Genomic DNA, 12,419 nt, shown 5'->3' with positions numbered 1-12,419 from the left:
CACTGTTGAAGTCTCAAAGTTTTATCTTTTGAAGGTCATTGCTCATAAGAAATTAAGAAAATAGAGAAAAATGCGTTTTTCTATTTGTGCTTACTGCCTTTGCTTAAGTTATTTAATTATTTGTGTGTGCACGAGTATGTTTGCGTGTTGTGGGCGTGCAGACTTTATGCGTCTTCTAGAAGGCATAAAGTCCATCAGAGGTGGACTGGACCGTAGGCACAGCTCTCAGAAAAGGTTATATTTGCAGTTCATAGTTGTTTGCTTTCTTCTAACTCACAAGTTAAAATGATTTTTAAAATTCATTCATTTTTGTTACTGTTTTTAAGTTTCTCTCGTTTATTGTAAGCAGAGATTTCCGAGTGCGGCAGAAATATTTATGACCTGATTATAAATCTGGTTTTGATTGGGTCAGAATGAGGAAGAGAGATTTTATGTTCACCTTTGGGATGCTTATGCCTTACTTTTTAGACAATAGAGTAGTTAAATTTAAAATGGAATTTCACATCTTTTGATCTTTTACATTATTCATATGTTAAGTGGTAGAATAAACTATCAACATTGCCTAACATTCCCTATCCTGAGTGCTAGGTGGTACCTCCTAATATCAAAATTAATATGAAGTAACTGAGTTGTGGCTGACTAGATTGTACCTGTTAGAGCAGCGGTTCTCAACCTGTGGGTCGCGACCCCTTTGGGGGTCGAACCACCCTTTCACAGGGGTCGCCTAAGACCATCGGAAAACAAAAAGATACTTACATTACGATTCATAGGAGTAGCAAAATTACAGTTATAGAGTAGCAACGAAAATAATTTTATGGTTGGGGGTCACCACAACATGAGGAACTGTATTAAGGGGTCGCGCGGCATTAGGAAGGTTGAGAACCGCTGTGTTAGAGGAAAAATTGGGTTCAAGAACCACTCATTACAACCTGAGGTAAGCAATTGATATTCATAGTGTGATCTTTAAAGTTTTGACAATATAAAATAAACTAGGTAACTGTTTTGCAGATACAAAATTAATCTACAGTAAATAGGCAGCCCAGTTAAATGTTAATTATCTATGAAGGTTAAGAACAATGGTGCTCATCATCAACTATATAATTCACCGTGTTCGGTCATGCTGATTTCCTGATCCGGTATTTTGTGCCTATTCTATTTGGGGTTCTTGAGAAGTCTTTCCACATCCTGCATAAATAGTTCATGCTATTATTGGTCAAAGTTGACTGTATTGGGAACAGCAAACCAATAGGACGAATTTTGCTTTTTCTGATGTTTTTCCTCACATAAAAGGAATCCTGAAGGTTAATCTGATCTGAATGAAATCAGAAAAATTTCTTTCTACTTCAATTTCCATTAAGAAACAACAGAGTAGAACCATCACATTTAAAGCAGTGGACATTTTTAAAATAGTAGCAGGATATTTTATACTAGTTGAGTAGAGTTTGGTCCTTGGGAGTGTTGTGAGTTTGAGTGACTGCATTAGCTTGATTGGTAGTTAGGAGTTTCAGAAATCTGTCCATGGTGTTCAGCTTGCGAGTAGATTTTATATGGGATGGAATAGGAATGGGATGTCAGGTCTAACCTGTGAACAAAAGACATTTACCTTTTTGTCTTGCTTTCATGCCATTCTCAAAGTAGTGACTTTAATGAAAATTGTAAATTTTATATATATGTTAATGGGACAAGAACAGTATTTATTTAATCAAAGAGACATTATATATTATTATATTGAACTTTGTGTTAATTCTTGTGTATCTTTAAAACATTATCACTGTTAAAGCCAATGACTGCTCTAGTGCATGGAAAATCTATTAGAAAAGCTAGCCTTTTACTTGAGGGTTTTGGTGTATTTTGGTAAATAATTGACTAATATGCTGCTATGTTTTCTGGGGGGCTAGAAAGTTTAACTCCAGGAAACATTGAACTGTTTATGACAATAATACTCAAAGGTAATAGGAAAACTTTTTATTGTTTTTTATTCAGTGAGTGAATTCAAAATAACTACACTTATAAAAGTTCTACTGTGATTAATATGCAAGTTCTTCTGGTAAACAGCAATAGAATAAATTATTTCAATGCTCTGTACTATAGGCTTTGTGTTGTTCCACTGAACTTCTATAAGAATTTAAAAATAAATTATTGGAACATTAAAGGATTAAAAGTGCCTTTGCATTGTTCTTGGGTTTCTCCCTCTCTTGCCCATATCTGGTAAACTTTAAAGATGATTGCATTTAATTCCTTTTATTTGGAGGGTTTTACTTCATTGTGAATACATACAGCTACAAATGAAGGACAAGGATGAGATGGAACGTGTGTATTGTCAATTCTTAAAATAGTGTGTAAGTAAAATGAAATGAGTGTGCTTTAAAAAAAAATTGTATGTAGTGCCTTAAGTTAAAGTAAAGTATATTTTGATCATGTTGTTTGAATTCATGACTTTATGATTTAAAAATTTATGTGAATAAAATCTACCAAAACATCTTCACTGTGTTAGTAATATAGAATGCAGCATCATTGATGATTTTTTAAATTTGTCACCTTGCACAATATATATACTGTGACAGATTTTGACATGATTTAGTAATACTGCAAAATTCCACATATGCTTCCACTACAGATGTTTTTCTTTTTTTTTTTCTGCAAAAAGCTTTATTTCAATTTGGTCCAGGGCATGGGAGAGGGCTCTGGGGTTGTGGCGCGGTTAGAGAAGGCTGCATAGCGGTTTCAGGGAGAGGCTTAGGCAGGAGCCCAATGCCAGGGGATACAGAGCGGCCCCTCAAAGGCCTCTGGGCTCCAAAGGCTCGGAGTCCTGCTTGAGGGTGAGCCTTTCAAAGAGATACTCGCCAAGCCCGGGCTGCGGGCTGGCCGGCCTGCGGAGGTTAGTCAGGTGGTCGCCCATCTTCTTGATGAGTTTCACCTCCTCATCTAGGAAGTACTCCAGGAAGTCACAGACATGGGGATCTGCGTGGGCAGAACCCAGGGCATGCAGATCCAAAAGGGCCTGGTTCAGGTTCTTCTCCACGGTCATGGCAGCTTCCATGGCATCCTGAGTTTCACCCCACTCGTCTTGGGAAGGCTTCTGCAGGTCCCGGAAGAAGGCGCGACCGCCACGCTGGTTTTGCATCTTCAAGAGACGTTCCGTAGCCGTCCGCTTCTCGTCGGCCAACTCGCGGAAGAAGTGGCTCACGCCCTCTAGAGCCACATCGTCACGGTCGAAATGGAAGCCCAGAGAGAGGTAGGTGTAGGAGGCCTGCAGGTGCAAGTTGACCAGGCGGTTGACGGTGGCCTCCACCTCGGTGGAATAATTTTGACGAACTTGGGAGCTCATGGTTGCTCAGCGATAAGGAGTTAAACTCAAATAATGGTGTTGGCTGGACTGAGAGGCCGAGGATGGCTGAGTTGGTTCTGAATGTTGAGACTAGAAAAGAGGTTGGAGGGTGGTCAGAGGCTGGAAGAAGGGGTGTCCCTGGGTCTGTTCCATCCAAACACTGTTGAAGCAAGAGACAGATCCGGGGGACCACCGAGGGAACTCACAGATTTCTTTAAATCAGGATTAAGGCTATAACATTTAACCAAATTTTTAAAACAGTGTATAAATATACAATCCAGCATAACATCATTGGAAAGAAAGCCAGTATAAATTTTGCAGAGCTTCCAGAATTATAATTTATTGGATTACAGTAGAAATGAAGAAGTTCGAAAACGTAGATTAGATTAGGGTTAAGGGGGGATTATAGTATTTAAACTTTGTTTAGCACATAGCCTTAAGTAGTTAATGTCTTGTCTACATGAGTGTAGATTAAACAGTTTCTTCCAGTAGAGCAGTGACTAATTCGTTTCCTACTTTTCCATTCAGTGAACACGGCTAAGAATTGAGAAAACAAACCAATAAAAGGCGCTTCCTGTACTCTGGAAGAGAGTTCAGTAGCATTTCAAAAGTGGTTTAAAACTTTATACCAACAAATTACTTATGTCTATTCGTGATACAGCTCTACTGCAGAGATACATGTGGAACCATTTTCCAGGCTCTGTGCTTCCTCAAGTTTAGATGTCAGGTTCACCTCTTTCCCCAACCCCAGCCTTTTTGGTGCCTGTGCTTAGGTATCACTCTAGTGCCCCACCGCCATCACCCCTCCCCACCCCTCCCACACACAGAGTGCTTCAGAGAATATGTGAGAATCCAGATGAGCCTGTTGGGTCCTGGACTCCTGTAGCACACAAACATGCTGATCAGAGGGTGCCAAAAAGGTGCCAAAAAATGTATACACATTTTAAGAAAGGAAAAAATTTATTAAAATTGTAATACTCCATACATACCGATACCAAAAGATGAATACAAGTCACATTTGACTTCTGCAATTACAAGAGGTGCTCAAAGTGGTCACCATCAGTGTAATTTTAATGCAGTTTTTTCCTTTCTTAAAATGCATATACGTTTTTTTGGCACCCTCTGTAGTTCTGTATCTGTGTGTGTGTGTGTGTGTGTGTGTGTGTGTGTGTGTGTGTAGGTGGTGGTTAGTGCTGAAACTGGTAGGTCCTGTGATTCATGTCTCATGGCCAAAATTACCTAGTAAAGGCAGTCTTACCCAAAGAGCAAGCCAAACTGCAGTGCAGACTTTACACATATGTTCTGTCTTCTCGACCTCTGAAATCTGATTTCAACAGTCAATAAATTGAATCTAGTGAGTTCATCCACTGACAGCTCCATAATGAAGGTTAACAGATACATATAAGCCTCAGGTTCAGACCTCCTCCTGTGTTAAAGATCCGAATTACCAGTAACCCAATCAGTATTCTTTTCATATCTATCATGTTTAACTTCACTTTCATAGAGGTGGTGAAAAGGATCAATAGAAATTAACCCCCAAATAATTCTAGGCAACCCCATGATACAAATACACGTTTTTATAAAAGGGTTCCTATAGGTCAGACCTAAACCCATTAGTATTGATTTACACATTTTTTGCATTGTCCACTGAAGAGACTGAATATGGTTTTTTACACAAAATTTCTGTAAATGCTTTTGTTTTTTATTGTGAAAAGACATAGGAGTTACTCTTCCAGTAAAATGGTAAAGTGTAATTCAAACCCTCTTGCTAGAACTTTGGACAAAATACTGGGGGTGCCAAAAATATGTACACAAGTGGACACTTCGGTCAACGTTGCTCAAGCAGTAGTTCACCATAATCAGAAGTGTCTGGATGTTGATGATAACCATTTTGAGCATGTCTTGTAATTGCAGAAGTCAAACATGACTTGTATTCATCTTTTGTTATCAGTATGTATTGAGTATTGCAATTTTAATAGTTTTTTCCTTTCTTAAAATGTGTATGCATTTTTTTGGCACCCTCAGCATGAAAGATCTGTGCTATGGAATTGAGGAATTACCAAGAAAGTGGAGAATCAAAGGCCAAGATTCAGAAGAAGGAAGAAACCTGTAAAAGTGAGCCCCTAATGGCGTCTGTGAACTCTGGAAGAGGCAGCTGAGAGGCTGAAAAGCTAATCTAAAAAGGGTGGGGAGGGGAGGGGGGCAGAAAAGGAGGAGAGAAAACAAGATGTAAAGAAGACAAAGAGAAACAGCATTTAAAAATCGTAAGAGTCTACTTTACACTATTTGGCACAAATAATTTTGAAAATACAGATGAAATGGATAATTTCCTAGGAAACATATTGAACAAAATTGATTCCAGTAGAGAGAGAAAACTAAAACCAATTTCTGTATTAAAGATGGGGAAAGTTATAAACTATTGTACAAAAATGTATCAGGCCCAAAAGACAATCATCTTTTTTAGTGCTTCTTTATTGGGTTTGATTATTAATGTTATAGTTGCCTCATAAAACTAGTGTTTAGAAAAAGAAGTACATGAGTTTTTGAAGAGACTATAACATTGATATCAAACCTGATAAAAATAGCACCAAAGAAAGGAAACTATGGGCCAATCTCAAATGAGGGGAAGGAAAGCAAAATGGAAAATCAAATCCAACCACATCAATAGCTAAATGTAAATAGACTGAGTATTCCAATTAAATGGCAGAGATTGTCAGATGGGATGAAAAAGTAAGATCCATGTGTAGTCTACAAGAGATACACTTTAAGTAGAAAGGCAAATTGAAAGCAAACAAAATTATATACCATGCAAACTAACTGTCAGAAAGCTGGAGTACCTATATTAATATCAGATAAAGTAATCTTTAAGATAAGACTTCCCAGAGATAGAAGGGGACATTTCACAATGATAAAAGAACCAATAAATCCTGAAGACAACAATTATAAATGGTCACACCTAAAAAAAAAAAAAGTTTAAAAGTTTGTGGATCCGGGGACAACCAAGATCCAAGATGGCGTGGCAGGTAAATGCTGTGCTTATCTTCTTTCACAACCACGTCAAAATTACAACTAATTTACAAAACAATCATTATTGAAAGTCACCTAAAATCAAGCTGAACTGAAGCCTTTCAACTAAGGACGGGCAGAAGAAGCCACTACCACACTGGTAGGAGGGGCAGAGACATGGAATGGGCAGGTCCCACGCCCGCCTGTGACCGTTAGAGATCAGGAGGGCTATTTCAGCTGTGGGGGTCCCCCCAGCCCCTAAAGGAGCAAGAGATCCCAGCCCTACCCCAGGCCAGGGTTCCAGTGCCAGGGAGAGAAGTCTCCACAATTTTTGGTTGTGAAAGCCAGCGGAAATTGTGACTGAATGAGACTGAGTGCGGCTGCCCTCCCAGGCACCCCTCTGAAAGGGACCGCAAACAGACTTACCCACCAACGGAATCGCTTGCTCTGAGATCCAGCACTGGGGTGGTGGCTGGAGAGGCAGAAGGGACATATGATGAGTAACTGAGCTATCTGGCTTGGGATGGGGGCTGGAGAGGCGGCTTTCTCCTGGATGGGGAAGCTGGTGGAGGCCAGTGTTTCTTTGTTGAGCCCTCCCCCTTCTTGGTATGCGGACACAGGCAGACACCATATTTGAGTCTCTGTTGTTAGTTTGCCTACCCTGGTGATTTGAGACCCCGCCCCGCCCAACTTTCAGGCACACCCAGGCCACTTTCAGTGGCTTCTTCATGCAGACTGCCTGCCTTGGCTCAAGTTGCAGATTTTCCTAGGGTTTCTCAAAGGTTCGCGGAACCCAGACAAGCAGCAGCTGAACTGAGTGTGTCCAGTGCCCTTTGGCTAAGCAGCACTAAGCCGGCACTAGTGGCAGCCGGCCTTGATTCACGGCTTGGCCTCTCGAGGCGCTTCGAAGCACAGCATGGGCGGCAGCCATCTGCTGATTTCTTTCTGGCTCCTGCTAGGTGGCCTTGGGTGGGGCACGGGCTGTGGCTGAAGTAGACCTACCACCGATCCCCTCCAAGGTGGTCCTGGGGCTGGCGCCCCCAGTGGCCAGCTTCAAAACAAGCTGAAGCATCACGCAACCACCTCCAAGTACGACACACCAAAGAGATGGATTGGGCAGACACCAGAGTCCTGCTGAGGCAGATCCTGCTCCATAGGATCAGCTCCTGCACAACAACTCTTCCACTGTAGTCAAGGCCAGTCTACACAACCAGTGAGCCCAAGGGTCAGTCCCTCCCATTGATGTGTAATTATCAACCAAGGCTCAACTACAAGAGGAGGGCACACACACCTCACACAAGGGACACACCTGTAGTGTGTGGCTCAGGTGACCAGAAAGATTGCGCCACTGAACCCCATAGCACACCTACTACATAAGGCCACTCTACTAAGACCAGAAGACGTAGCAGCCTTACCTAATACATAGAAACAAACACAGGCAGGCAGCCAAAATGAGGAGACAAAGAAACATGTCCCAAATAAAAGAACAGAACAAAGCTCCAGGAAAAGAACTAAGTGAAATGGAGATAAGCAATCTATCAGATGCAGCGTTCCAAACACTGGTTATAAGAATGCTCACTGATCTCAGGGAGAACTTCAACAGAGGGATAGGAAGCATAAAAATGGATATGGTAACCACACAAAAGAACCAGTCAGAAATAAAGGATACAATAATGGAAATGAAGACTATAGTACAGGGAAATCAATAGTAGATTAGAAGAAGCAGAGGACCCAACCAGCGATGTAGAAGATAAGGTAGCAGAAAACACCCAACCAGAACAGCAAAAAGAAAAAAGAATCCAAAAAATTGAGGAGTTTGAGGGGCCTCCGGGACAATATCAAGCATACCAGCATTCACATTATAGGAATACCAGAAGGAGAAACAGCAAGGAATTGCAAACCTATTTGAAGAAATAACGACAGAAAACTTCCCAAACCTGGTGAAAGAAATAGACATACAAGCCCAGGAAGCACAGAGTCCCAAACAAGATGAACCTAAAGAGGCCCACACCAAGCACATCATAATTAAAATGCCAAAGGTTAAAGACAAAGAGAGAAACTTAAAAGCAGCAAGAGAAAAGCAGTTAGCTACCTACAAGGGAGCTCCCATAAGACTGTCAGCTGATTGCTCAACAGAAACTTTGCAGGCCAGAAGGGATTGGCAGGAAATATTCCAAGTGATGAAAAGCAATGCTATACAACCAAGATTGCTCTACCCAGCAAGTCTGTCATTTAGAATTGAAGGACAGATAAGGAGCTTCCCAGAGAAGAAAAAGCTGAAGGAGTTCATCATCACCAAACCAATATTACAAGGAATCTTAAAGGGACTCTTTTAAGATGGGGTGGGGGGGGGGTTCAAGGATACGGGAAAGGGATTAAGAAGTACAAATTGGGCCGGCAGAGTGGCGCATTGGTTAAGAGCTGGCTTGGGATGCCAGAGGGCCCCGGTTCAGATCCCACATATGAGGGCCAGTGGCGCTGCCCTCCACAGCTAAGATGCTGAACAACAGCTCAACCTGGAGCTGGGCTGCCGTGAGTCGCTGGCGATGGCAGGTGGGTCACCATGGCTACCGTGTGTAGCCAGCAGCAGCATGAGAGGCCAGCAGCTGCTGTGAGCGGCCATCCAGAAGCCGGCAACTGATCTGCCTCGCCCGGGAAGAGCGCAATGATGGTGCCAACTTGGGCCAGTGAAGCGACGTCCTCCACAACTAGACTGAAGAACAAAAGGACAGCAACTTGTCTGTTCCCCTTCCCCCAATTCCCCAATAAAAATCTTAAAAAAAAAAAAGAAGTACAAATTGGAATTGGTTGTTACACAGTCGTCATGGGGGTGTAGGGTATAGCATAAGGAATATAGTCAATAACATTGTAATCACTAGGTATGGTGCCAGATAGGTACTACATCTATCAGGGTGATAGATGGGAATGGGGTTGGGAGCAGGGTGAAAAAGGTGAGGGTATTAAAAAATACAAACTGATAGTACATTATATAGGGGAATATAATCAACAATGTTGTAAAGATCATGTAAGGTGCCAGGTGGGCGCTGGACTTATCAGGGGTCACTTCACAGACTATGTAGATACCTGACCAATGTGCTGTACACCTGAAGAGCTGAAGCGGAATAATATTGAATGTCAACTATAACTAAATATATAGGTATATATAGTCACAGGATGTGGAGTACAACATAGGAGAGATAGTCAATGGTATTGTAACAGATAAGATGTCGGAGGGGTAGTAGCTTGGGGGTGGGTTATGGCTTTATGAGGGGTTTAAATGTCTAACTATAACATTGATTTGTACAACTAAAACTAATAAAAAAATAAATTTAAAAAAAGTTTGTGGATCAAAAAGTAACTAAGAAAGAGAATCCATAAACATAACTGAAAAATTTAGCACTCCTCTCTTACATAATTGATATAAACAGACCAAGAAAAAAAAATCAGTAAGGATATAGAAAAACCTCTGTGATGGTATCAACCATATTTTTTTTTACATTATTGTGATTATTTTTTATGTTCTTTAAAAAAAATATTTGTGTGCTAATGCTACATGATGAGTAGCTTTATAAAGTAGAATCACAATAGGTATAAAATTATTAAATGTTAATATTGGAATAAGCATCTTCTCTAACATATTAAGTCAAAATAGCTTAAGATTTGATGGTTAGGATACAATACCGTTTCTAAAATTGTTTCATTTGACTTTTTATCATGCTTTGAATTCTTTCCTTTTCCTGGTCTGATTAACCTTTTTACCTTGCTGAAATGCAAAGTCCCCACATTTTGTATTTATATAGCAAAATATGCTAGGTAAAGTGTTAGATATATATCACCATTTTTATTATTGGGCAAATATTATACTTATTAAGAATGATAGAATTTAAAAGAATTCTTAGCGCTTTCTTTAAAGATGTTTCACTTCCCTTACAGTACTCCCTCTTGACGCCTTTTGAAAGTCTTTCTAAGCCAATGACCAGGAAGGGAGTTGTAGCAAATGGTTTCTGAAAATGCTGAGGTGTGTGCCTTCTAAAGAAAAGTCCACAATGAGCACCAAGAGTTTCTAAGCTCTTTCCTCCTAAACCCCTAAAAAGTATTAAAAGGCATGGATTATGAAAGGGGGGTGCTGTCTGTTCAATTCAATAATGGCACAAACATGTCTGTCTAAATTCAGCACAAAAGTTACAGGTAGGCAAATCATAATTAAGTGCAGAAACCTCCTTCTACCTTTGGACAATTTTCATGAATTTTAAAACCATGAGGGAAAAATCTTTATTTTAGGCAAATAGTTTAGAAAACATTTCCTTAACCTTCAAGGTTCACCTTCATGAACTAATTTCTACCACTAAAGTATTAGTTCTGTGAGCATACTTCCTGCAAGAGAGAATTTTTAAAAGATCATTTCTCTATTCAAAATAAACCCTTGGAAGAAAATTTAAGCTCGTTTTTCTTCCCTAGTTGTCCAGACTAGTTGGAAGTGGAGCTGTATAATTCAATTCTCCAATGTATTTATAAATATAGAGAGCTCTCTGCTGAAGTTTTTAAAATGAGCTCTTCCATGCTAAAACTATGCCATGAAAGTGAATTAAGTAAAAGACGATTGGAGACAAAATAATCAAATAAGGAAAAGTACATACCCAGTTTCATTTCTGAACAATTAGTCAAAATATTCTTAATACAATATTTTTTACTGTCTTCCATTTCAGACTTTAAAAAATTCTGTAGAATCCACATTCTTAAACTTGGCCTAGTTAAGGTTTATCACAAGGAGATACATGTGCTATTATTGCACAGGAAAATAAATACAAAAAACATCCCCCTATCACTCAAGTATTTTGGGGTTATTTACGTTTAAAAACGTAACAGAAAGAACAGGTTACCTGACACGCAAAAGTAACACCGCTTCTGGATCGAGAACTTCTATTTCCATAAACTTGAAAGAGCTTTGTGAGAATGGCTTAAAGAGTGTCTTCGCCAAGTCCTCCTTTACTAATGATGACATTTTCTCCAGTCCCAGTTGGCCTTATATCTTGGCTCAAGTTCACCTTTTCTCTCCTTTTGCTTCCTAGATTGCTTGTTTTGGTTTGCAGCCCGTGATGAGTCAGGTCCACCTCACTCCCAGCCAGACCAAAGCTCCCAGAGTGCTCTGCGCGGGCATAACCCTTGCTGCAGTACCTGCTCAGTGGCCACATGGCAGTGACAGCTGCAAAAACACAGCAGCGGCACCAGCCCCACCGTCACTGTTCAGCATCCAGTCATTTTCCATTAAGAACTTTGCTGTCATGGGCAAGACAAAAAGGAACCCTGACACTTGGGACAAGTCTCTTTCCCTCTTTTCTTTCCCCTTCTGAAATTGATTCATACCTTGGCTTTTGTGAGACCAATTCCTGGGCCTGAATTACTGTTATTTTTTTTATATTTGTTTATTTTTTTAATTATTTATTTTTTCAGTTATTGTTGACATTCAATTTTATTTATATTAGTTTCAGGTGTACAGCATAGTGGTTAGACATTTATATAATTTATGCAGGGATTCCCCAATTGGTTTAGTATCCACCTGGCACTATACATACTTGCCTTTCTTTTGCCGCTTTTAGGATTCCTCTGTGTCTTTAACCTTTGCCATTTTAGTTATAACGTGTCTTAGTGTTGTCTGTTTGGTTTCATGTTGTTTGGGACTCTCTGTACTTCCTAGGCTTGTATATCTATTTTGTTCACCAGGTTAGGAAAGTTTTCAGTCATTATTTCCTCAAATAGATTCTCAATACCTTGCTTTCTCTCTTCTCCTTCTGGTAGCCCTATCATGCGACTATTGGTACACTTGATGTTGTCCCAGAGGTCTCTTAAACTATTCTTTTTTTTATTATTATTATTTTTTCATTTTGCTGTTCTGATTGGGTGTTTTCTGCTACCTTGTGTTCCAAATCCCTGATTCAATCCTGTACTTCATCTAGTCAGCTGGTGATTCCTCCAGTACATTATTTGTTTCAGTTATTGTATTCTTCACTTCTAGCTGGTTCTTTTTTTTTTTTTTAATGGTTTCTATGTCCTTTTTTTTTTTTTTTTTTTTTTTTTTTTTTTTTTT

General features: G+C 39.9%; 1 pseudogene; it reads right to left on the bottom strand.

The window, feature by feature from the left end:
- Positions 1 to 2,633: 2,633 nt before the first annotated feature.
- The window catches only part of LOC109382916 (ferritin light chain pseudogene), a 26,588-nt pseudogene continuing 16,802 nt past the window's right edge, over positions 2,634 to 12,419 (bottom strand).

This window comes from Hipposideros armiger, unplaced genomic scaffold (assembly GCF_001890085.2).
Source record: "Hipposideros armiger isolate ML-2016 unplaced genomic scaffold, ASM189008v1 scaffold_72, whole genome shotgun sequence".
Taxonomy (NCBI): domain Eukaryota; kingdom Metazoa; phylum Chordata; class Mammalia; order Chiroptera; family Hipposideridae; genus Hipposideros; species Hipposideros armiger.
This window is presented reverse-complemented; position numbering and strand designations above follow the sequence as displayed.